A 24,931-nucleotide genomic window follows, 5' to 3' on the forward strand; every position below is an offset into this window, starting at 1 on the left:
AACAGTCATATTTGTCTTTTTTAAAATGATGATGAAATACTTAGAGAACAGTTTTTCTCACAAAGCTGATGTCACAGAGGAAACTAGATTTTTGACCCGATATACCATCAGCTCATAAACAATAAAGGAGCCAAATATATATACTGTCACTCGCAAACAACCTACTGAGGTTTACTGTATGTCCTGCATGATGTATAAAAGTGAGCCCAGCAATTCATAAATTGAACAAAATGTCGTGTTGTATATAAATACTGTCTCCATCAAGACAAAGTTTAGATAATTTGTGAGAAAGCTATTTTATAACAGTGTAGGTCCGAAGTGTGCAGCCTCGTTACACCACTCTTTACTGTAATTATAGGGAGGTTAGTTAGAGTGTATGTTTAAGTTTCTAATAAAGATTTTTTATTGAACTAAGTGACAATTCTACACATAGTTTGATTTCTTGTCATGACATACAGTAACGCTTGTAAAAGAACATGTAGTCTAAGCCGTCTGCTCCCGTCTGTACACTGTAATCGTTTATTATTTACTGGGTAATTAAAAGAGGACTAACAGTGTGATTAAGTCTGACTCAGCTTTAGCGTAAATGTGTTACCCTCTTATTCCCGTTTTCCTTTTAAAAACATGAATGTAACACCGTGAAAAGAGTAAAAACAAAGGCTCTAAGATCAAACTGACACTAAAAAATACATTAAATATACCAAATGTTGTCGAGGAAAAAACATTTATTGCCTAATCGGGAAGAATAAAGATGGTTCGTAGTTATTAGATCTTTAATTGAACATATCGAACTGGTGTTTATTCTTTGTGCAATTATGTCAGATGTGTACTTTGAATCATCATCAGCATTTCATCATCATGACGTTATCATGTTATAATGTCATCCTCATGTCATCAACACTCAAGGACACCTTACAAGACAGTAAGTAACACACAAAAAAAAAAACAAGCAGCAATGTATCCATAGAGCAAAATTCAAACAATGTTGTAATATACAATAAAAGTTAATAAAATGACTGGACAAAAATCGGAATTAGAAATATTAGGTAAAATGTGTGTGTCTCCATTAAATTAGACCAAATATTCCAGCTAGAAAAGATGTGTTTTCAGACGGGATTTGAAACTGGAAAGGAAGTCAATACTGCGACTGTCGTGCAGACCAGCTAACGTAAATATGTAGTAAGTGAAACGACTGGGTAGTGAAGTCAGAGTCCTGTGTTGCAACCAGAATGGGTGTTTTTATCTTCTAGCGATCAACAATGAATTGATTTGAGGAAGCACAGTGCACAAACATGTCATTTTTTCCCCCTGAATAACAATGAGCAACTTCAGACACACATTATTTGTGCATTTCTGAGTCATGTATTCTGATTCAGGTATACTCCTAAAACCTTACCGTGATCTTTTCCGTGAGTGCTTAAGAAAAATTAAACACCACTTCAACTTTGAGCAAACCATTATCCCATTCTGATATTTACTTTTTCAAGCTCTGAAATTATGTGAAGTCTCTAAAGGGAAACTTGTCATTGTGACATTAAAAATGTGAAGCCAACAGTTAAGCAACTAAATGAAGTAAATGAATTAAAACACCAGCTTCAGCCAAAGAACATCGGCCATGTCCTGCAGCGCTGATCATCATTTGTGTTGGATCCTGCGCCTCTATAAACTTCACAGACAATAAGAACTGGCTGTTAGATTGCTATAACGCAGGCATATTGCTAAAAGGGTGATATCACCAACACGTCTAATCCAAACCGCAGATGTTATTGTTGTAGCTGGGAGGTTTTGGCACCAGTGGAAACCCCTTAACTTATTCCTCTGGGAGTTGAACACAAAAACACACGATTCTGAACCTGCTCCAAATGAGAGTCCATCTGTCTTGGCTGGACGACAGGGTATTGATATACTGCTCCCATAGTGCCCAGTGCAAAATGCTCCAAAGGGGCCAACCAATTATACAGTCACTGTGTTCTCCATTAATATAAAGGCCACCAGGACTACCACCCATAAAACTGCTCCAACTATGGGTGGATGGAAGAGAGGAAGAGAGGGATGAAGAGGCCAGTGGATGGAGGTCTGTTAACGTGGCTGCTCAGGCTCCCTGGCTTCTCTGACAATGACATCACAACAGTCATTCAAGATACGAACGATTTCACCTCGGCTTATCGAGGCCGAGTGTTGCACAAGCTGTGATTTGTCTCATGATTTGGGCGGGATGGGAGAGTTGAAAAGAGATCTGGGTGTGTGTGAACTTCCCTCTCAGTATGTGCAAAGATGAAGCTGGAACAACAAACACACAGACACGATATGACCAAAGCTTGCTGGCCTTCATACTGCAGCAAAGCGGGCTGAATGCAGGGGTCAGGTTTCCATCAGCAGCACCAACTTGGAACTTTCCACACAGATGAATCCCCCCTGGTCGCGCCGCTGCCATTGTCTGCCTGTTAACAGAGAGAGTACTCCTCGGAAAACACAGCCGGGCAGGGCGGCGGTGACGATGCGGCACGCTGAGGTTGTCCTAGCTGTGGTGGCAGGGTGGCCCTCTGCCCTCTGATTGTGTGCTGCGCTGACAGCTGCCAGGAAATGGAAACAGCAAGTGGCTGAGTGACATGGCTCAAACTCCCATGACATGTATTCTATATGCGCACTGATGAGGACGGGATGGAAAAGACCTTGATTTCTTTGTCAGGTTGAGCCCACGGAAACATGTGGAGTGTTTGGATTTATTGCCTTTTCCTTATTGTTCCTTACCCCCGTGTTGTTCCCTGAAAGGTAAGCGCGAAGTGTAACGAGACCGCTGTGGCTGTCTGCGACGTTGAAACAACATCACGTCAGGGATTATGTGACCTTCATGTGGTTAGCTGCGTTTTATAGCTCTGTGGAGACACTTAAGTCCTTACACCCAAGTGGGCCCAAATCACTACACCAACTACGGCCCTGTTCACACCTGGTATTAACACGATACCAGTCAGACCACATTCAGAGCTGGTCTGGGCCACATGAAGCCACATTCTGGGCCAAACTGAAAGTCCACCTACTCAGCTCACATCCTTGCTTTCTCCATGAATTAGATGCAGCGCTGAAGGACTGTCCCAGAGCCACTCTTCTCTTGGCAAATCACCAGAGTAAAGGTTGGCATTGTATATGTGTCTGCAAACCATGTATACGTTTGTAAGTTATGATGTCGTGGATACACTGAAACTTATAACCAATGTTGTGCTAGTTACTGAAAAATAATAAGTAGTTACTGTTACTAGTTACTTCATTAAAAAGTAACTCAGTTAGTAACTCAGTTGCTTAAGCGAAACAGTAATGCGTTACTGAGACAAGTAACTTTTTAGTTACTCCCCACCCCCAAAAACACTCGACTTAGGACTCTCGTCTTGGCTTGCCATCACGCCATGACCTTGACGCAGCGCACTACTGTCATCTATTCTCTGAGTACATCCTGGCTGTAGATGACTGAGTGGGGACTAAGTGCTTTTCTTTTTTGCAGTGTAGTTTTTCTAAGCCACAAAGAAGGTTTATTGATTTTTTTGGGAAACAGGATTAAAAACATTTCCTAACTGTATTGGCTCGTAGCTACGGTACAGGAAAACATGCAACATGTCTTCTACAGTGGAGTCACTCGCTGTCAGGCAGCTAAACGTTTTACAGCTACGGTACTTGGATACAAATATGGAAAATGAGCTAAAGAGAACATTTGAAGAGCAACATGATGATGTCCAGTCTGTCACCCACCGCAGGGGTCCGCCCATAATTCCAACATCCCATTGTACTGAAAATGACCCATTGTTCCAAAATCTCAATATTTCGACATCCCATTGTTCCAGCCATATTAAACCCATTGTTACAAAGTCCCGTTGTTCCGAAATCTCATTTTTCATTGTTACAAAATAACTGTTTCATGGTTAAGGTCTGGTTAGGTTTAGGCAAATAAACTACTTGGTCAAGGGTTAGGAAAAGATCATGGTTTGGGTTAAAATTACAACTTTCAACACCGTTTCTACTTCCTCGAAACACTGAGATTTCGAAACAATGGGTAATTTTTGGAATAATGGGATGTCAGAATTATGACATGGCACTCCACCGCAGACATTGTCTGTCCACAACAAAAGCTTCCTTGGGATAACAATGGCTATCATGTCACTGGATATAACGTTACTGAGACTAAAAATCCACAGAAGCGCTACCGCTTAATGTAACGTTACAGCACTGTGGTGAGGCCAGCTGGCAAAAGTGACTTCAGAGATGGTGAGAGACGTGTTTCATTAAGATTCTCTGGTAAGAATTGTTCATATACCTCTATCTGACTTGACTATCTTTTATTGTTTAGGGCTAAAATGTTTTAGTGAAAGGGAACTTTAGTTTGTGAAGGAATACTGCATGCTGCGTGCCATATTAAAAACCTGGCCAAAAATAACGGAGTAACGCACCGTTTTGTAACGGTAACTGAGTTACTGAATTTAAAAACTAACATGTTAGAGTATTAGTTCCTGCCAACGGTTCCTAATAACGAGTTACTGCCCAACACTGCTTGTAACCACCGGGTTATAGTGATGGAAAGAGCATGTTTTGGCCATTCTGGTAGCACAATGCCGGCAGGAAATGTAGCGATGTCTCATTAAAAAACTACCGTTTTTCGTGGCGCTATTCTAGCAGAAAACACACTGACGGATCGCTAAAGAAACACTCATGGTCAGTGGCTAAAAAAGTTGCTTAAAAACATCCGGTTTTGTTGTTTGTCGGTCTCAAACTGTGGTCTGTGGCGTGTCAGGCATCTTGTCTAAATGTCACACTATACACTATCCCCTCCACCTCCCAGTGACAAAGTCAGCTCATATAAAATGTCACTAGGGCTGGGTGATACGGACAAAAATGTATCTCGGTATTTGAGTAGTGTCAGGGAGCATTGCAACAATGCATTTTGTCTTTGTCTTTGTAGTTTGAAATGACGTACGCGTTTATTTGCATTAAGAGCGGGAGATGTGCTCAAAAGTGGTCACTCGAGACAGATGGCGAGAGCTGGGAATGACGTCCCAGTTGACCCTGTTCCAGTACAACCAAGATGTTGTTAGGAATACCAGTTGATAACAACACATTACACTGTATTTTGCACATACCAACACTGCAGGAACATGTCCACAAATAGAAGTTACACAGGACTGTGTGTACAATATTTTCAGTGAAACACAAATAAGATAGAGGAGTTAATAAACTGTATTTTACTACAACCTTCACTACTGTTGATGTATGTTGGAGTCATCTTGGATTTTCAGGATGGAGTTGGTGAGGTTCCTCCAACTTTCTGAGTTGGAAATCTGACATCGGGAGGCGTTCTAGTTGACATATGCGACTGGGAACTTGGAAATTTCAACTTCCCAGTGCAAATGAAACGCACCATAATACCAGGTGTGAACAGACAGACTTAGAGCTTTCCCCTTGTGATCGGATCACCCAACACACGTTGATACCTGGACTGCACAAGCTCTATTTACAAATGTTCTGCTTGTATATGTTTATTTGTAGAGATTCTTTCTATCTTGAATGAAAATAAAAATCTTCCATTTTAAGTTTTGTCTAAAACTAAAAACCCATGGACAAATCTAAGGCTCCTAAAATCCCTTTAAGAGAACTGACCACCATGGTGGGACAGGAAGCATCACAGGCAGTCTAATCCCATTCACACCCCCTCATCAACAGGCCCGATGGAGCCTTCAATAGAAGAGTAAAAGAAAGAGGCGGTATTCAAACAGTCCAATAACAATCTAATTAGCAGGTAATTACAGTGTATTGACGAGACGTTCATTAACTTCAGCGTAAATGAACAATGTTTTAATGACTACGACTGATGTTTTATTACACAGGGTGGGAGAAAACTAATTATTGAGATCTACCCAAATGAGTTTGGTTAGCGAGCTGAGAGGCCTCTGATACTTAAGTGGATTAGTTGTTTGGGACGAAGGAGGAACACCAGAGGAGATCACAGGCACTGATTTACATTAACCAGCAGCCACGGACCTTTAGTGCTGCCGTCTCTAATCTCTATTCACAGCAGCACCTCAGGGGAAGTGACTGTCAAAGGACGACGTCGTTTAACGCAGCTTCATGCGTGCCATCACATTTTATTTCAGTCAGGGACGTTCAAACATTTCAGTCAGGTCCTGACAGATTTAAACTCTGATTTTATGCATGAGATTCCTTCTGCTACCGCCACTTTAGCTGCAAAACTATATGCAATCATGGTCTTTTGTTTCTCTCAAACCCACTTGGCCCCCTGCTCCTTCTTCTTAACCCTCGGTAAAACTCGAGCTGCACCACAGATGCTGTTTTGTTTGCTCCTAAGCACCCGACTAAACAGAGAACAATATAACACTGTGTTTTCTCAGCTGACTAAATGTATTTCCAAGCCCTGTTTGCTTTGCTTCTCGTGAGGATGGGAAACAATCATATAATTTACAAATGCAGCAGAGTAAATTTCAATTCATGCAAGTGTGTGCGAAGACGGCCAGAGAATAAACTATCAGTACTATCAAAATAAACCTCAGGAATTTGGCTCGCCTGGTGGACAAAGTGTGAGACACCAACACGCTTCACTCCTTCCTTGGTAAATGTTTTTCATGTGTCACCTCTTTGACTGCAATTTTCACTGACTACAAATTTAAACGCTTTTGATTTGCTCCAATTTTTACAGATATAAGACTTTTCAATTCACTCAGTAGATATATTTCTATCAAATTTTGGTCACAAACACTTCTCCGTTACCAAGATAATCCAGGCAGGTGCAGCATATCAAGATGCTGATTAAACACCATCACTGCTACACAGGTGTGCCCTGGGATGAGCACAGTAAAAGGCCACTCTGTGCAGTTTGATCACACAACACAATGCAGAACAGATGACAGGTTATGAGGGAGCGTGCCATTGGCATCCTGACTGCAGGAGTGCCCACAAGAGTCTCCAGCATCATTTCATAGAATTTGGCAGTGTGTCCATCTGGCTTAGAGAGGCAGCCCAGGACCTCCACATCCCGCTTCTCCACTCACAAGATCCTCTGAGACTAGTCGCTGAGATGAACTTCCCTGGGACGGATTCTGACGATATGTGCAGAAATTCTTTGGCTGTGCAAACCAATTATTGCATCAGCTGTTCGTGTGGCTGCCAGGGTTGGAAATCAGCACCAGCAACTAGCCAAATGCTATTAAAACATGCAAGTGGCTGCTATTTTTGCTTCACTCACGAGCCAAAAAAACAGTGGTAATCTCTATTGAGTGGGCTGGTAGATTTTTGGAATCCACCAGCAACAAAAAAGTTTATGTCTATCCAGGTGGCTGGTCTCAGACAATCCTGCAGGTGAAGACACTGGATGTGGAGATCCTGAGCTGCTGTGGTTACATGTGCTCTGTGGTTGTGAGGCCTGCACTCTACAAGATGGGAAATGGTGGGTTGTTCAATTTACAAATATGCATTTAGTTTAAACTACATAATTCATTTATGTTTCTCTTTTAAACGCAGGGGTCTTGAGGGGTGTAAAGTCTACATGTCTTAATCACACTGAAATGAAAGAATGAATAAATGTTTTGTTAAAAATAATCTCTCAAGACAGATTCTACAATTTACATTGTAGAATCTGTCGTCAGCCCTGTGTGAGAGATGACTAGAGGGGAGGTGGGGGGGTGGGGGAGGCTTTGAGTTTGAACGATGCTGCGCTTTACCCAATCACAATGGAGGGGGCGTGGCCAAGACATGCAGGTGTCCCCAGGAAATGTGTACCTACAGAAACAGCAAGCTCCGCGTCCATAGCGACCGCTCCACCCAAAACGCCATCTCGTCAACGTGAAAAAAAAAAAAAAAAAATTTCCAGCGGATGTCTTAGTTACAACATGATTGAGCTAACTGGAGTAGTTTCATGTCATATCTGACAACGGGAGGCTTTTAACAGATGACGTCCTGATGTTAGCTTTGCTGCTGCTGTTAGCTGTCCCTGTCAGCTGCAGCCACTGATGCTTTCTAGACATTGTGATTTCCCATAACTGAATAAATACCACACATAGCAACACAAAACTGCTTTGCTAGCTCAATCATGTTGTAAATAAGATATCCACTGGAAAAAATATTTTATTCACGGACCGTTTAATGAGTTATTACCTTATTTTTATACAGTCTATGGTTATTACGGACACTGCTAACTGCTAATGTTAACAGCTAATGGTTAGCCCAGCTAATCTACGATAACCATGTTATTCATTACAAAACGTGCACACAGAAATAGTAACATTTGTTCAATCATTGTGTTTATAGACTCTACAAACATCAGATTAGTCTACACGGTGATATAGTGACGTGAAAAATGTGATATATAGCTAAACTCACAGCAATTCCCTGGGGGCACCGCCGGAAGTGAAGGCCGTGAGCGATCGCCGAGGCCCCTGCACTTCCGTTAGTCGAAAAACTCCGGGCTGTGCCTCCAGAGGTAAAGGAAGAAAAAAAAAGTTTTATTTTATTTTATTTTTCTAACCGATGGATTTCCAGATTGTGTTAAAAATGGAAGGCCCACTTCCTGGAAACAGGCTCAGCTCACAGAGGACCGTTACACACGGCGAACATTTTTTCTCTAAAATCAGAGTATTAGTCCATAATCGGTGACGTTGATGAATCGCCCCAGCCTCACTGTTAAGTAATGATGCTGTTTGGTCAGAATCTTTATATGTCGTGGATTATTTTGTAAAAGGATTTTTACTAATTTTAGGGCTGCCCCCAAATTTTCGGACAAATATTAGTTGCCAAGAAAGGTCATCGGTCAACCAATAAAGAAACGTGAAACTCTATCAGGAGCTGCGCCTTGTCAAAGTAAATCCAAACCTACATGACTGGACCATGTGTGACTTTAATTTGAAAGGACAGACACAGGAAGTGTCCACGCTCAGCAGTCAGACAGGAGTCAGGTTAATCTCCAGGGCTGGTACCTGCGGTTATTCCACAGGCTAGTTAATAACATGTCGGGCAGGAAATCCAAAGTGTGGGATCATTTTGAGAAGGTGAAGGACGAACCCAAGGTGATATGTAAACTCATCTTCATTGGTCGACTACAAACATGACGTATCATCTGAAACATGGAAGTAGCTACATGCCCATTAGCCCACAGCGTCATTAACAGGCGGCTCGCTCAGTGTGTGACGTGCACTTGGAGATAAAATATAGGCCTATATTAATGAAGGTTCATTAGTACGGTTTGTATTTCTCTGTAATGTAGCACAGTGTTAACAATGTTACTGATACTATTCTTTCTCACACCTTCAACTCAAACCACCAAAATATATCATTTAATCATTACATTCATATCAGAAACATGCAGGAGACTAGTCCACTGATGGACCCTGATAAGGACTGTTGGTCGACTAGGAAAACTCTTAGTCGGGTGCAGCCCTAACAAACTTATGACCAAAAGAGAAATATATATACTGACTGCATTAAAACAATTCTTAGATCTTTAACTTCAGCCTGTGAAAACTGGGAGTAAAAACAAGTGTGGCGTTTAAAGTTTTGTCCAGTGTACAAACACAAACAGGTGGTGTGCTGCAGTTTCCACTCCTTTTCTTAGCGCCGTCCTCCATCCGTCGAAGGCCACTCTTTTGCTTCCCAGCCTTCATTCACAGTCAGGCTGCAGCAGAACGGGGGAAATGGGGCTCCGTGAAACAAAGAGTGAAGCACCTTTGGAGATGGAAGGAGGGCTTAAAGAGGTACTTGATATCAGCTCACTGTGTGACCACCACCACACACACACATGCATGGGCACATACAGGCGAAAACACACCCTGAAAAAACATATATGTGCACACACGCAGACACACAACTATTACAGCCTCTGCTTTTGACACCTTCAGAGCCCTCCCAACCCCCCACCTCTTCACTGACTCATTCACTCTCTCCCAAACTGCCTCTCCATCTCTCTCTTTCTTGCAATGCACATGGTTCAAAAGCTGTATTTCTGGCTTACTACATTGGAGCACAAAGGCTCTTCTTATGCATCCTGGAGAAGCCCCACTAGAGAGGCCTCCATCCCATCCTGGATAGGAGAGCGCACACAGACAGGGTTAGTCCTCTATTTTCTCATTACCATTTCCATACAGGATTAAGCCACTTGGCTTTTGGATGGTGTGTACTATATTTTTCACCCAGCTCGCCCCCCCCGCTGCATTCTCTAAGTCCAAGTTAAACGATCAAGAAGACCATCAGCTCATAAACTACCTCTTTTAAATGTCTATTCACGCACACTGCCGGGTCCAGAGGATGCCGGAGTGGATGGATCTCACTGGAGTCTACGCCGTGAGGAGAGTCCTTCAGCTGCCTCACAGTAGCACCCTGTTTTCGCCCTCCAGGCTTTAACGGGGACAAGAGGACACCAAACAGAGTTTAACACACACTAAAAGCTATTTGACATTTTATATGGTCTTTAACTCCGAAGTTACAATCCTAAAGATTTCCATTAATGCAAAATTAATTTGATATTCTTTATGGTTGACATTTTTTCTGCAGTAGCTATTCACACTAAGTGATTATCTGCTTTGTTTTGAGACTGGTGTGACCTAAACTGACTGATTTCACGGCAGCTTTTCTAAGAAAACTGTGAGGTCTGTTTCAATGTTTTTAAGTGTTTTTTTTGCAAAGGCACTGCAGGAGGAAGTGAAAACTACACTAATGTTACCACTAACCAGCATATTTGATCTAACTCACCTTAGTTCTTTCTGCACGTGCAACAGATCTGTATGCAACAAAGGGTGGGCGATATGGCCCTAAAATAATATCACGATATTTCAGGGTATTTTTGCGATAACAACATTCTTGACGATATGACAAATTAGTGAAAATATATTTATATTTTATCATTAATGTAAGAAAACAGAATTGCAGCACAATAAGTGATCTAGTTTCACAGTTTTCCTTCAAATTCAAATCAAAAAATGTCCCCTGGGATCTATATATAAAAATCAACAGGTGATTTCCTTCTGTTTTTTTATGCTCTGCCATTTCTCCTCTAATCATCACGCTGTAACCTGTGACAGGCTGTTATGATACCACAACTATCACACATTCACATATATGGAGTTTTGTCGAGCTGCGAGCGTCACGTAGGTTTACATCACCAAAAGTTGATGACACACGGCGAGAGAGAAGAGGGATAGACGCTGTGCTGTTGCCAGAGGAGCCGCTGAATGAGTTCCCTTTGAGCGCTAAGTCACTTAAAGAGTCTTCAACTGAGGAGAAATTAAGCCTTAAGTGTCATCTTTAAGGTGTTTTGTGCGACCAGTCCCAGGTGAGTTTTGCAGTATAAAAGTGTTTGTCAATTGATGTTATTTGTCTTCCACCACAACGCTGCACACGGTGTAAATCAGTTCACCCCCACTCCTGCAGAACATCAGGGATTTACCTTGCAAGGTCTTTAGCAGTAACTAATCTTCACAACAAGAAACAAGGAAGTGAGTTTGGTGACATTACGCAGGGGACTGCTATGACTGGAGAAACTCATGGTAAACACAAACACAAAATTGCAAGGTTGTGTAGCGTTCAAGGAGATTGGTTGAATTTGTGTAAATTCTTGCAGACGTGACATCACAGCATCCTGTAAAGGCTGATTACTCATTATTAGTGGGGGAGTTTGCCATTTCCACGCTGGATTCAAATGCCTACTTACTATAACTAGCGCAGTATATAATCCAGTGTCACTTTTTGTAACTTTACCTCACTGATATCAGCCTCACTGTTCAGTGTTCTCTCCTACAGCCACATCACAGCTGTATTAAAGCTAGAGTGCAGGACAGGGACACAGTCAAGCCCTTGCCAGACTGTCACTGAATAAGACTTTGGCAACCAAAGAAAAAACGCTGTCTGTGACAACTTTGCTGTGCAGGCGCTCCGGAAGTGATGTGAACTCTTAGCTTTAAAAATTGAAAAAATCCAGTAAAGGCTGGGCCACAATATCAAAAACACCTACGTTGACTATTTTTACTGTAATTTGTCTTAATGTGAGAATGTATGATTAATCCTCAAGGATGTGAAAATTATTATTATAATTATGTGACATATTTGTCATGAGAGAAGTAATTAGACAAAATTTGACACAGAGAAGCATGTTGTTGGAATTTTCCTCCTCACTGCTCGGCTGTATCCCCTCTTCCTCTCTCCTCCACCCTCCCTTCCTTCTCATCCGAATACATTAATATCTGAAAGTGTTGGCTCGGACCAAAAATACTCATGGACTAAACAAAGTGCAGAGTGACTTCAGGGTCTGGGATCTTCAAATAAACCCTGCCTGGGTGTCATGGGGACCAGGAAGTGGAATTAACTGCTATATTAGCTGACCTTCATCTTGTTGTTTGTCCCAACCTGCCTGGCTGGGCCCCGGGCTGGCCCGTAACCACGGTCTCCGGGCGCAACAATGCGGGCATTTCCCTCAGCGAAAAAACACAGGCCTCAGGGGTTTACTGAGCAAACAAGATGAGCCCTGCCAAACACTCCTCGCTCCCACATCTCACAATCACTTATTCTTTCCGCCATTTTTTCCTCTTTGCTCTTGTCCGTCCATGGAGCGCTGAGAAGCTACCAGACAGTTCTGGGTCGAGTGGGAGACAGAAATGTAAGAAAACAGAGCGCTGACCTATGTTGAGATTTAGTGTTAGAAAAACGCTGCATGTTGACGAGGCAGACCTATAACTCTCAGGATGGCTCGCTCTGGTTTCTAGAGCGGCTGCAACGCTGACCCAGAACTTTTTCTCTCCCAAGTGACAACCTCAAAAGATTTCCCCCTTCTTTAAACTTCTGGGGAACAACTGAAGTTTGATGTACTGGTCACAACATGAAGAAGTTACAGAGGTGGAAGACATATTGAGATCTTTTACTTTGAGTTTTTAAGTGCTTGAAAGATGGTCCTTTAATTAAACTGAACTGTCTATGCAGTGACAAAGATGAAAGACTTTTGAAGTTGCTACAAGACCTGAGGAAACAGAGATAAAGAGCTGTGACTTTTCCTTTTGCTCAAGAGGTAGAAAACCTACAACTACTAGAATGCACTGCGCCTCATTGGACCCATAAACGCTCCCAACTTGGTTCCAGCTCATCCAAAAACAAAATGGTGGCCAGCTCGTGACAAACAATCTCAAATTACAGTTATAGTGATAGTGAAATTAATCATTTCATGGGAGCCGTGATGCTCAAAGAACTGTAACCATTGACTCTGTCGTGATCTGCCTCTCTACTTTTTGTGTCTGAGGTGACGATGGGCGTACAAAAATGAGACCTGCCTTTGAGCCATGGCAAAAGAGCAGAGAGATCTGGGCATTTACTCATATTGCCCTCATTGTTTTGATAAAAAGCTGGTTAAAAAAACGGCAAAGTATCACTTCATAAGTCAAAGTACTAAAACAGTAATTTGTTACAAGTAAAAGTCCTGCATTCAAATCTTAGGTAAGTAAAATTATATAAGTATAATCATGAAAATGTAACCTGGAAATCCAGATGCCCCGCCGCTAGCAAATTTGAATTTCCACTACACGGGGATCTGGCCCCGATGAGCAGAGCCCGCTGAATCGCCTATCGGACCCATCAGATCAGTCTATCTGACAGAGGCAGGCTCTGGGTGGGCGTAACATGATGAGGACAGCGCTGTGCCGTAGGAGTCAAAAAGTAAACAGCCAAGATGGCCGCTGCTGAAGGACCGTGTCCATTCAATTTAGCTTTGGAAGAAACGCTAAGCCAGCTACACTTATCTTTTACCTTGAGAGAGGAACAGAAGACTGCCCTAGAAGCCTTCGCTTCCAGGAAGGACGTTCTTGTTGTTTTGCCGACGGGATACGGCAAAAGCATAATATATCAGTTAGTCCACTGTTCGGCAAACAAACGGGGCTTAGTGCAGTGAATATGTCACCTTGTTTTTTGCTCTGACTGGCTATTGTGCTATCCAATTGCATGCGGTGGCATTTGAAATGCCTCAGTCAGTACCGCCCCTTGGGTAGGAAGGGTGTATCGGTGCAAAATCTTTCTAGATTTGAGTCTGGATTTCCAGGCTGATGAAAATGTACTGTAAGTCCAAATTTTTAAGTACTCACTATTCAACCACAGGGGCTCTGCAGTTTATTATATATTTTTATCAATGACGGACTAACATGTTGGATGCATTTTATCGTTTTTGGCTTTAACAGCACCTTAAAAGGTTTTTAAAATCTTCTTCTGCAAAGTGACTAGTAACTTAAGTCATCGACTGAATGTAGTCATGTAAAAAGTACAATATTTCCCCTAAAATGTAGCAGAGTAGACATGGAAAGTAGCATAAAATTAAAACACTTAAATAAAGTACAAGTACCTCCAAATTATACTTAAGTTCAGAGCTTAAGTGAATGTACTTAGTTACTTTGCACCAGTGGCAAATTATGATCAATATTAACACTTAACAAGATTTGCAGAGCGAGAGCTGCCACATAATGTAAAAATTTCATCAACCAATTGTGTTCTTAAGGGATCAAATATCCCAAAAGTTCAACATTTTTCTTAGATAAGACGATTGATGCCACTCACTCAGTCAGTTAGATATGAAGCTACAGCCAGTTAGCTTAGCTTAGCACAAACCTGGCTCTGTCTAAAGGAGCCACAATTTTCCTACCAGCACCTCTTAACTTCATTTGCTTTAACGATAAATCATATTTAATAAAAATGTCTTCATATACTTTCATTATATGACCAGAACCTAAATTTCATTTCAACAAGCTGTATGTTTTAAAGGTCTGCGTCTGCTTTAGCCATTAGTCAGTATGTTGTTCCATCCTACAGAACCTGACATAAAAGCAGAGTAAAAGTAAAGTGGTCCTGAGTTGCTAGTAAATCAGGCTCCGTGCTCGGATTAATACAGGAAGACATCAAACGGTCAGGAAACTGAACTGTTGTATAACTAGAAATACCGTCTCATGGCTGTAGGCCTCCGCCAGGCAGTCACAGTCTCAGTTTACATCCAAACTAAACTGAAGTTAAACTAAAGTTATTGACATGTATTATTCCAGTGAATAATTTCAAGTGAGAGTGTCTGCTGTCACTTAAAGACTATTTTTACAGAGGACTGATAAAGAGTTTCATCACATGGTGCAACGTCAATAACCTGAAGTTCAATATCAGCAGATCCAATCGCTCGTGGTGGACGACCAGAGGACCAGGACAGAACACAAAGTTGTAGCCATGACTGTAGACAAAGCTTCAAACACACATGTTGCTGCTAAGAAGCTACAAATTTTGAAACATGGATGCTTGACAAACATCTTCCCCCAGCAGCACAGAAGATCTATACTCAGTTTCAAAATGGACACCCAAGATTAGTGCCACCAGTTCAATATCTGACCAAATGTCTCCTCTTCTTTTCCTGAGATGTGACGGTGAATAAGGTCCAGAAAACATTATAAGCGTATGAATTCTTGAGTTATGGCCAAAAGCATTTTTTGTGAGGTCACAGTGATCTTTGACCACCACTAACCAGTTCATTGTTGAGTGCAAGTGGACGTTGGTGCCAAATTCGAGGGATTTCTTTTAAGGCGTTCCTGAGATACTGCGTTCATGAGAATGAGATGGACAGACAACCCACAAACTTAATGCCTCCAGTCATGGCTGTCCTCGGTGCAGAGTCACAAGAACCAGCGGAAAGCTAAAGGAGGAAACGCTCGTTTTTCTTGAGAGAAACAAAGCGCTGACTCAACCGGTGTCAGAGGAAAACAAATGTTTGTCAGCTTGGGGTGTCAATGGTTAACCGTCATCTGCTGAGAATATTTTTGCCTGGTTACACATTTTTTTTATTTAACAACATGTTTGTCTACAGGTTACTTTTACTACTCTTCAGTTAAGGGGGCACCAAGTAGCTCATCTTGTAGAGCGGGCATCCCATTTACAAAGGCTACATCCTTGCCACAGCGGCCACAAGTTAAATTCCGACCTACAGCCTTGGGATGTATGTCATCCTCTCTCTTCCTCCCCCTTCACAACAACACTGTCCTATCAAATAAAGGCTAAAAAGCCCAAAAAATAATCTTCAGTTTAGTGGTCGTACTGTGTAGCACGATGCTGCACCGCATCATAAACAAAGCTAATTAGGTATTAATGCTACACTGGTTAGCGAGCTGGGGTAGCTCTGCACTGTGCACCACCCGGGTCAGGTGGGAGCTAGCTTGCGGCACCACTCATTCTGTGATTCATTCTGGGGGGAGACAGGGTGGCCACCATGTTTCAACACCAATCACGCAATGAGTTGGGACGGCATTACCAGAGGTAATTGCTGAATGAACCTCTAAATGAATTCCACTTTGAAATGCAGCACTTAACTTCACAGAGTCAATGGAGCACTGGACTAAAAGGAGAGCGCCTCACGTATTTCAAGTTATTTTGTGTTTGTTTGTTTTTTCTTAGAAATGAACCACTTAGTTTATGGCTAGTAGGTGTTTGGCTCTTGAAACCAAAAATAACTAAAACTGACATCCCTCATGTCAACAGTAATAAAAAGAAAAAGAAGTTAGAAAATAAAAATATTAATATTTCTGAGGGCTGAAGGTTACAGCCCAAATCCCTCCTCACAGAGAATTAAATATTGGACGCAGAATGTCCGAAATACGACAAATATCAATGCTCAGGATCAAAGAGAGAAGAAAGAAGCACCTCCTGTTTAGATACAAGGTCTGATGGAGCTATCTGGTCCACTGTGTGTGTGTGTGTGTGTGTGTGTGTGTGTGTGTGTGTGTGTGTGTGTGTGTGTGTGTGAGTCACAGAGAGCGGTCAGATTCAATCATGTTGCGGCATCAAAGCGGGGTGGCCATCAAAAGCCCAGCATCAGCACAGGGATCAAACATGTCTCAGTCACAGCAATCATCCACAGGGTCACAGGAGGAGGACCTGGGTCACAACGCCAGCCAGGAGGAAATCTATTTACACATACACACAGTCACCTTCAGCAGGGTGACCTTGGATTGTTGCTGTTTTATTATCAGAATCACTATTTCAATTTAAATGTTTTATTTTAAAGAAAGATCAACAGAGTTCAAATCATCCAGGAAATGTTTCATGTCATCTATCCATCAGGGTCGCCAGAAGAAAATGTTTGAATTGTCCATTTCTGTAGACCACAAACACATGTAGTAGTATATGAGCTGACTTTGTCATCAGGAGGTGACGCAGATGACACCTGCCAAGCTGCAGACCACTGTAGAACTGTTCAATATCAACAAACAACAGAACTGGTTGTGCTTTAGCGAGTCATTGCTGCAGTGTCAACGGCTTCTTAGCAAACAAACATGGATAATTTTAGCAACCAGAGATATCCACAAAAAGTGGTTGTTTTTTACTGAAACGTCGACGTCTTCTCCAGCTGTGACTGTGCCGCCAAAACCAAGTTTTCTAAGCTCAACCATGATCTTTTCCTAACTATGACAAATTGTTTTTTTGTGGCTAAACCTGACCAAATGTTAACCACAGGTCATATCAGTGGTTGGCAGAAACAAACAACAGTTTTTTTGGTGATTGAGTTCATCAAATTTGTAATTTGTAATTTTTTCAACAAGCACTTTTTTTCTTTTGCAAAACCTTTAAAATGTGTCTATGCTTACTAACTTATCCTGCACAAGCATGACATGTAGAAGATGATGTGTATCTATCTTCATATCATGATTAATTATGATATTTATTAGGGCTGTACCCAAATATTCGGATATTCGAATATTCGTTTCTATGGGTAGGTATTCGTTATGAAAATTTGGTATTCGATATTCGTTTTTTATTTACTTTATTATTATTATTATTATTATTATTATTATTGTTTACATATTTTTTTTGGTGCTAAATATAGTCTTTTTGTTATTGGTAAATGTACGTTATCAATAAAAATCAAAACTTGTAAATTGCATTGTTAAAAATGTGAAAATATAGTATGGCCTACCAACTGAGCTTGTGCGCACGGCACGCTTGAGCGCATCCGTCTGAGGCTGTGGATCAATGCCAAATTTTACCACTTTATCACTATTCCCTCTAACTTGTAGCTGTTTTTTCATTATCTTTTGAATTTAATATGAATTATGGAACCGTTTTTGTCAATGTTTGTTTCCCCCGTTTTGTACAATAAATTATTGTTTAAAGTTTCAACAAGTTTCTTTTGGAGTGCGTGACATAAGTGTGTTTTGAAAATGACAGCGGACTGTCACCTGCTCAACGCATCAGTACCTTCGGATGCCATGACAGTAATAGCCAATAATGTCAAAATATCATTTACAGACCGATTTAACAGACGATCACTGCTGCCCGACCCGCAGGTCCATTTGCGGGTCCCGCGGGTTACGGGTTGACCCGCACATCACTACTCAGCTCAGTCTATAAATGCTCCTACACAACAGTAAGGCTATAGACATTATATTCTATTCAGGCCGGCAGAACCAGCAGCGCATCGGCTCTACAGTGCACGGCACTGCTGATTAACCATTTTATTGCAGCACAGAGTGTCTGCCAGCAACCAATTACTTGCAGAGGCGTCCTGCAACTTGTTTCAGCGGTTCCGATGTAATCAGAAGACAAATTAAACAGGATGACTAGCCAATGTGAAAATCAAAAGAAAGCATAGAATAATGTACTGAAGGAGACTGTTGTGCCATCACATTTTTTTGTGGTTTGAGAGCAAAGATCCGGTTGCCGCTGTGCAAAACTCCGCAATACAATTAGGTCCAGAAAAACCCCGGAGGAGTGCTTCACAAGGAGTCTATGAAAGCAGCCAAGCCTGGCGTAAAACCGGAGAGAGCAGGCAGCACGGCTGCAGCACGGCCACAGCCAAGATACTAAAAATAATAATCATTAATGTGGTAAATTCTCCAGCAGACTAAGAGTCTACAATCATGCAGTACATAAACAAACCAACCTGGTCTCATTCCAAAGTCGTCGAAATCTGGCACTTGGGCAGTGACTTGTGGCGTCAGACACTGACGAAAAAAGCTATTCTTTAACACTGGCATGATACACGGCTGGTCGCTGTTGTACTTTAACGGTGCTTGGTGGCGTCAGGGGCAAATGTGGCAGGACAAGAACGAAAGTTAAGGTGGCAAAAGTCCATAAAGGGCACGTGGGAGCGGTGGTGGATGGGTCCAACAAACACCGACGTTCACCCGGGAGAGAGGTGTTCGCATCCTATAAGTTTATAAATCCAACCATGTGTTTTTGTTGCATAAAGCCAACCATGTGTGTTACTTGTTGGAGGAAAAAAAAAAGTCACTTTGCGGTGTTGACGTAGTGCGTTTATTTTGAAAGAGACTGCATGCAAACATTATATTTCCTGTGAAAACTGAAGTGTATCTTAAAATAAGACTGGCTGTTGACACGGTGTCCCAGAACGTCAACAGCCAACACACCCAGGGTACCTTGGACGTCATATGTGGACGTGGAAAGTCCATGACTAAAACGCTGACATGTGACGAGGTCGGAGTGAGAATGTGTTGACACAGCAGTACATTGCTTAGCTTCCATGCCTGTTTGGGGGTTAGAAGAATATAGCTAACTACTAGGGAGATCAATAACTCTCAAAGAAGGCTTTGCTCAGTCATGAACTGGGACATTAGGCAGGATGGCGGGTGTATAGGTCTCCAGTAAAGAGTTCATGTAGGAGCTGGTTCACTTGTTGCACTGTGCTCAGCATTACATGAACAACAAGGGATCTTTCAACAAGTATAAAAACTTCCTCGAGGATCATCTGAGGGAAAGCACTGTGATCTCTGCAGCGAGTGACTGACCAGAGGCAGAGTGTGTCCAGCGCTCGGCACTTTACACTCAGCCAGAAAAAGAAAACAGCTCAGTGCTCTTGACTCACACTCTCTGCTCATCCAATCATGTCTAAGATTCCTGAGTGATGTGTGCTGTCTGCTCCCATCTGGACAACAGCTCCTTTTCCATGATGAAAGAGAAGACAGACTGAGGAAAACCTGCATGGGAAACTGATGACTGTCTTTGTTTGTTTGGTTTTTACCAACAAAGATACCAGCACTGTGAAATACTGCAGCAACAGGCAGTCATGGCTGATTCAAGATGTGCCACACAGGCTGGAACATGCACACACACACAATAAGTAGCCGTGCCTGTAAATCAACAAAATTAGTTTTGCTTGGGAAAACAAGCACTCCACGTTCAGACCAATTTAACAGCTGAGCTGTCCTCATGCGATCGAGGGAAACGCTGATAAACAGAGTACTTCTAATGACACGAACTCATTACCAGAGTGTGACGCTGCATCTCAATGCATCAACATCTCACAGAGGGAGGTATGAATCTTTTAGCACCTTAATAAGCAGCGTCTACATGTGATTGCATGTGTTGCAAATAATTAAATGGTCCAGTGTGTAGGAGTTATGGGAAGAAATAAAATATAATATACTAAGTATGTTTTCTTTGGTCTATAATCACCTGAAAATAAGAACTGTAAATGGTCAAAAAGCACTTCTTTTTCCTCACGGTGCTTTCACACCTGCCCTGTTTGGTTCAGTTCAATCAAACTCAAGTTCCCCCTCAGTGCGGTTCGTTTGGGCAGGTGTGAACACAGCAATCACACTCAGGTGTGCACCAAAACAACCAGACTGAAACCTTCTTGAAGAGGTGGTCTCAGTCCGGTTCCAAATGAACTCTGGTGCGGTTGGTTTGTGGTGAGAAGGTGTTCCGACCTGGATGTGAAGCAACTGCAGTCACATGACACATTGTTTGGGTTAAACATGAGCATGTTACAGTCCTGGAGGATTATTAATGTGCACCTCCTCCTGTACTGCCTTAATATGCACAAATTCTGACCAATCAAGAGCAGCTTTCTCACACAAGGCATTTGATCTGGTCCTCTTGTAAATGCTGCCGTGAGAACACCAACCAACTCTAGGCAATTATACAACTTTGGAACAACATGAGTCCCTGATTCAGACCAAAGGAGACCACTCTAGGGCTGACAGCACCCTCACACTGTCTGTACTGGAACACCTGTATTCACGCTCTGTTCATCACCACGCCTTTCACATCTCTGGGTCTCTGCACTGTCAATGAAGCTGGGGAGTGACTGTTAAGGAGAATAGCAGCACTTAAAGCTTAAAAACCAAAAATTTTATATGTTCCTGCAGGAATATGATGTAAAATCTGGAAGAAATTGACAAAATCAGCAACCAAGACTACATGTTTCCCTGACGTTAGCATGTAGCGTGCTTGGGGCAAACGACCACATAGTGAAATCCATCATGAGCTGACGTCACCTTGTCTCAAAAGTAGAAAGAAACTGTTGGAAGTCTGAGGTTTTTGCTTGCAAGGATTATTTTTACATGCTCATTATTCTTCACTTTGGCCACATTTAATATGAATATTCAGTATTGTAATCCGTCATATATGACAGAAAGTAAGGAAAAGCATTAAAGGTCCCCTTTACCGTAACAATTAAGGATGAACAGTGTATCACTGCCAGGAACCAGAGCTTTATATGAGTCTTAACTAATGTTATAAATGTGCCGACCCTGCCGCTGACAGGTTTCTAAATCCACCCCCTGGATGTTTTATAGTTCCTAATGCAAACAATGAATTGGGACTTAGTCACATTTTATTTCCTATCTTGTTCTCATTGTCTGACTCATTCTCACCTCTTTGTTATTAAGCAATCATTACAGAGGCCTCGCTGACCTCCTCCTTCTCTAATGCTTGTTTTTCCTCTCTGCAGAAAGCCTCCTCCACTTCTAGCAGCCAACCTTTTCTCCCAGGCGCAGAGGAATCGCTCCCTCTAACCCTCTTTGACACTGAAGACAGTCACTCTGTGGGGTTTTACTGAGGATGTGTGCGATCCGTCTCTGCTTTGATCCACACCGAACTCCAGGATGTTATACTCAAGCAAGGAAGAGGGTGGCGACACATTATCTGTGTTCTCTGGACTGCGCCAGTCTTCCGGTTTGGACTGGATGGGACAGCATGGTGACTCGTGACAGACACATTCCCTTTCAATTTCACATGGACTTTTCTCACAATATCATCTCTTAAAGGAAAAGTTCAGCCCAATATAAAAAATACAAATTTTACTCTTACCTGTAGTGCTGTTTTTCAATCTACAGTAGATTGTTTTGGTGTTAACTGCCAAGTGTTGGAGACATCTGTAAATCAGTGGTGTCACAACCCCCACAAAATGAATCTTTTTACAATCAGAATTGAATCCATTTGGTTCAATAACATTGGGAAGGTCCAGAAGAGCTGCACAATTAAATCATTTTATCCCGATTTAAGTTAGTCGGGCACTAATCAGGAAGTAGCTGGCTCAACCAGTTGAAGTCTTTAGTGCGCCTGCTCGATGGGCCACACAGAGCGGAAGCAGTGGCGATCATGCAGGTAATTTTATACAAGGCAGGTGAACTTTTTTGGTTCATGCACCACTGAACAATTTCCACAGGAATGAATGTGGCCCCGCTTCCATCACTGTGTCCAGGTCTCTTCAAACATCCATGGTTACAGCTCAGCCCAGGAGGTTGTCATTTATGTTTACTAGAGCTGCCTCCTGATAGTCGACCAGAAAGGTTGTTAGTCAGCAAATACAAAACGTGAAACTCTATCAGGAGCTGCGCCTTGTCAAAATAAATCCAAACCTATATGACTGCACTATGTGTGACTTTAAACTGAAAGGACAGACACAGGAAGTGTCCACGCTCAGCAGTCAGACAGGAGTCAGGTTAGTTTCCAGGGCTGGTACCTGCGGTTATTCCACAGGCTAGTTAATAACATGTCGGGCAGGAAATCCAAAGTGTGGGATCATTTTGAGAAGGTGAAGGACGAACCCAAGGTGATATGTAAACTCATCTTCATTGGTCGACTACAAACATGACGTATCATGTGAAACATGGAAGTAGCTACATGCCCATTAGCCCACAGCGTCATTAACAGGCGGCTCGCTCAGTGTGTGACGTGCACTTGGAGATAAAATATAGGCCTATATTAATGAAGGTTCATTAGTACGGTTTGTATTTCTCTGTAATGTAGCACAGTGTTAACAATGTTACTGATACTATTCTTTCTCACACCTTCAACTCAAACCACCAAAATATATCATTTCACCATTACATTCATATCAGAAACATGCAGGAGACTAGTCCACTGATGGACCCTGATGATGACTATTGGTCGACTAGGAAAATTCTTAGTCAAGGACAGTCCTAGTGTTTACATCCCGCACTGTCATGAGCCTCTCGTCCATGAGTAGATGCACACTTCCTTCTGCACTGTGACACAGTTGGCTGAGGTAGGTTGGTCGAAAGAAAATAGCTCCTACATGAAACTGCTCACAATAAGATCTGTGGATTATCTTGAGTAAGCAGGTCATATTTTCTGTAAAGAGACACTGCTGATGAGTTCGTCAAATGTATTTCTTTGGCGCTTTGAGCACCATGAGCCAAGTGTCATCTAGTTTCAGTATATTAAAGAGAGGGCAGATATCTCCAACACTCAGCAACTCACACCAAAACAATCTAGGCTGATCAGCAGCACTACAGGTAAGAGGAAAAATATGTATTTTTGATTTTGGGGTGAACTGTCCTGATACACTGCAGAGCATGTATCAGGATGTGAGAACCTAAAAAGAAGAACCTTTCTCTAACAGGCCTGTCACATTATCTTGATCTTTAAATGTTATTATTCATCTTTTATTGAGTCTGTAACCATCTGACAGCATCAATTCTCGTGGAGTTATTGAGTGTTGCTAATCTTGTTTGAGATTTACAAGGTGGCCAACGACACTTATTTCTTGTAAGCCTGTGCTTCGTATCCATATCACTGTATCCGATTTGTTACTGATGTTACATTAGATTGGACAGATGGGTTAATGACTCACCGTTTCTGTGTCAACTCGGAGGAAGAGATGAGGTCAAAACAATGTCCAGACGTTGACATCCACAGGAACAATCCTTGTGATGGAGCAGGGGGGATTACCGGTGCGACAGCTGAAACACATTGAGAGATGGTAATCATTAACCACTTTGAATAAGACGTCAGATTGGAGAGGTCAAGACTGCATCAATAAAACGGCGAACCGCAGGCACCGGAGTCTGTACGTGACTTTTACTGGGGCGGGCAGATCATATGGAATAGATAGATGTGAGCCCTGAATCCCTTTTATTAGACTATTTCACCTTGCGTGCTGCATCAATGAGAGGGAGAGTGGAAACACAGTCCGTGTAGACTCAACAAACTAAAGGGGTGTGTGTATGTGTGTGTGTGTGTGTGTGTGTGTGTGTGTGTGTGTGTCATAGAGAGCATTCCTGACTGCACTGAACCAAATGAACATGGTATGTGTGTCTGTGTACACCGATTTCTACGTCCAGCATGCGTGTGAAGCTTGACTGGGTTTCCCGCTCCTCTCTCCAGGGGAGGTGTTGTGGAAAAACTCGATGGACGTCTCTCTTCCCAGCATCTGGCTCTTAGAAGTGTCTCCGAACACATGGGCCCATTAGTTCCACCTCCGGGTGGACTCCCACCCGATCCACACTGATGTGATCTCACAGGGGCCCGGGCCAGCCCTCCCTGGGGACCCATAACCACCCAGGCACCAGAACAAATAGCTCAGCGCTTACGCACACGTCTTTATGGCAGGTGATTCCTTGCCCTGTTTCCAGAGCATGCAGGAACTTCAAAGTATCACACTCAGAGCGTTGTTCTCACCCTTGGCTTCCTCATCTCAAACCTGCCACGTAGTTGGATTCTTGGACGTAGTCAGAGTGAGGCAACCACAGGGTGAGGTCACTGAGGTGGGTGTCTAGGTGTGCTTTGATGTTGGAGAAGGGAACTGAGTAATGAAAGTGTGCTCATATGTACTGTAGGAAATAAGGAAGTCACTGTGCTACTGTCCCGCACATTAGGCTTGGGTGGTATCAAGATGTTACAGTAA

General features: G+C 42.4%; 2 protein-coding genes across 3 annotated transcripts in view; one reads left to right on the forward strand and one right to left on the reverse strand.

Moving 5' to 3' along the window:
* The window catches only part of kri1 (KRI1 homolog), a 602,835-nt gene that overhangs the window by 418,989 nt on the left and 158,915 nt on the right, over window positions 1-24,931 (forward strand). The window lies entirely within an intron of this gene.
* LOC125879065 (phosphoinositide 3-kinase regulatory subunit 5-like) overlaps window positions 1-24,931 on the reverse strand; it is a 135,779-nt gene that overhangs the window by 95,157 nt on the left and 15,691 nt on the right. For both annotated transcript variants that reach the window (XM_049560673.1, XM_049560671.1), the window contains exon 3: window positions 23,879-23,987. The gene's annotated coding sequence lies outside the window, so the exon portion shown is untranslated. The remainder of the gene's footprint in view (window positions 1-23,878; window positions 23,988-24,931) is intronic.

The sequence above is a fragment of the Epinephelus fuscoguttatus genome, linkage group LG19, assembly GCF_011397635.1.
Source record: "Epinephelus fuscoguttatus linkage group LG19, E.fuscoguttatus.final_Chr_v1".
Lineage (NCBI taxonomy): Eukaryota > Metazoa > Chordata > Actinopteri > Perciformes > Serranidae > Epinephelus > Epinephelus fuscoguttatus.